General features: G+C 56.8%; 1 pseudogene; it reads right to left on the bottom strand.

The window, feature by feature from the left end:
- Positions 1-1253: 1253 nt before the first annotated feature.
- Positions 1254-1372, bottom strand: LOC139239530 (5S ribosomal RNA; annotated as a pseudogene).
- Positions 1373-2400: the final 1028 nt, after the last annotated feature.

Genomic DNA, 2400 nt, shown 5'->3' with positions numbered 1-2400 from the left:
ACAGGGGGATAGAGAAATTGCTCCTTCCAGTTCACCATTATTCCAGGAGGATTGATCCAGGACGCTGAATCGTTGAGTACATTCCAAGCTGGGATCGGTAGATTTTTGGACTCGAGGGGACTCGAGGGATATGGGGAATCGGGCGGGAAAGTGGAGTTGAGGTCGAAGATCAGCCATGATCTTATTGAATGGCGGAGCAGGTTCGAGGGGCCGAATGGCCGACTCCTGCTCCTAATTCTTATATTCTTAAAGAAAGGTGGGATCAGCAGAGTGTACAACTATTTTGGTAGAACGATAATCAAATGCCCCCTGATTAAAGTGGGGCACTAAAACCGACACATTAAGCAAATTAAACTTTTGACCGTAAACTTAACTCAAATTAAAATTTGGTTGCCGGGCGTGACGATGCACTCCAGTCCCTCCGGTGCCCATCTCTCGGGGAAGGCCGCGAGCGTACTCCATCTCCAGGGACACCCTGGCTCGGATGTAACCGCGGAAGAGAGGCAGACAGTCGGGCTGAACGACCCCCTCGACCGCCCGCTGCCTGGACCGGCTGATGGCCCCCTTGGCCAGGCCCAGGAGCAGTCCTACGAGGAGGCCCTCGGACCTGCCCGCTCCCCTCCGCACAGGGTGCCCAAAGATCAGGAGCGTGGGGACTGAAGTGCAGCCAGAATTTGAGGAGCAGCCCCTTCAAATAATGCAAGAGGGGGCTGCAACCTCACACACCGAACGTACACGTGGAACACGGACTCCTCCAGACCGCAGAAATTACAGGCGGCCTGGGAGTCCGTGAACCGACTTAAAAACTTATTGCACGGGACTGCCCCGTGCACCACCCTCTAGGCCAAGTCCCCGATAGATAGTGGGAGGACTCCTGCATGGAGAGCACTCCATTGGGGACCCCTGGCTCCTCCGGGCGGCAAGATGGTACGCCATGGCGTGTCCGGACGGCAGACGAGGATGGCAACGTATAGAGTGTGCAGGAGCAGCCCGGAAAATTGATCGTTCTTTTAGCAGATGCCCAGAGGACAGACGATATAACACGAGCTGTGTCGTGACTCAGATTCGGACCAACATTGCAGCGGCCACATCGGAGAGTACTGACGATTGTACGATCACGCCGCCACACACAAGTTGCTGCTCAACAGCTCCACAACTCTTTTGGGATTGGGGGGGGGGGGGGGAGACAAATTAAACATTAGATCCCCCGATCTGGGGGACACTCCAGACACTTTTAACTGCCCTCTTTTTAAAGTTTACTGCACCTGGTACTCCCAGGCAGTCTCCCGTCCAAGTGCTAACCAGGCCTGACTCTGCTTAATTTCTAAGATCAGATGAGATCAGGTGTTTTCAGACTAGTGTGGCCATCGGCTCAACAGCTCCACAAGCCTGAGAGCATGCTCGCAGGTGCACACACTTCAGGAAGACCTTCCGTCGAGTACCATTTCCTAAAATGGCTGCCGGAATTTACCTCCGCCGCTCGCCCAGCGCCCCCCTCCCCATACAAAGAGAGCGGGGCTGGGTCCACATCCAGTTCCCGCAGGCACCACCCGCAGTTTGCCCTGTACGGGAGAGGCAGTGTATGCGGGCACGGGTCTCGATCCTCTGCAGGTTCCTGCCATTGTTGGTCAGTTTGGTGGCAATCAGTCATTTTAATGATTGCAGTACGATTAGTTACACACGGTGGTACGGCGGTCGATGTGAAAGGTGGGTATTACCCCCAATCCGTTGGAGAACAGACTGTGTGTTGGGACAGCAGTTCTTCCTGCATAAACTTCAGCTGATCCAAAACTCGGCTGCCCCCGTGTCCTAACTCGCACCGCGTCCCGCTCTCCCATCACCCCCTGTGCTCACTGCCCCGTGTCCTAACTCGCACCAAGTCCCACTCACCCATCACCCCCCGTGCTCACTACCCTGTGTCCTAACTTGCACCAAGTCCCGCTCACCCATCACCCCCTGTGCTCGCTGCCCCGTTACCTAACTCGCACCGAGTCCCACTCACCCATCACCCCCCGTGCTCACTACCCTGTGTCCTAACTTGCACCAAGTCCCGCTCACCCATCACCCCCTGTGCTCACTGCCCTGTGTCCTAACTCGCACCGAGTCTCGCTCACCCATCTCCCCCTGTGCTCACTGCCCCGTGTCCTAACTCGCACCGAGTCCTGTTCACCCATCTCCCCCCGTGCTCACTGCCCCGTGTCCTAACTCGCACCGAGTCCCGTTCATCCATCTCCCCCTGTGCTCACTGCCCCGTGTCCTAACTCGCACCGAGTCCCGTTCACCCATCACCCCCTGTGCTCACTGCCCAGTGTCCTAACTCGCACCGAGTCCCGTTCACCCATCTCACCCCGTGCTCACTGCCCCGTGTCCTAACTCGCACCGAGTCCCGTTCATCCATCA

Source organism: Pristiophorus japonicus, chromosome 27 (genome assembly GCF_044704955.1).
Source record: "Pristiophorus japonicus isolate sPriJap1 chromosome 27, sPriJap1.hap1, whole genome shotgun sequence".
Lineage (NCBI taxonomy): Eukaryota > Metazoa > Chordata > Chondrichthyes > Pristiophoridae > Pristiophorus > Pristiophorus japonicus.
Note: the sequence above shows the minus strand (reverse complement) of the source record. Positions and strands in the feature narration are given on the sequence as shown.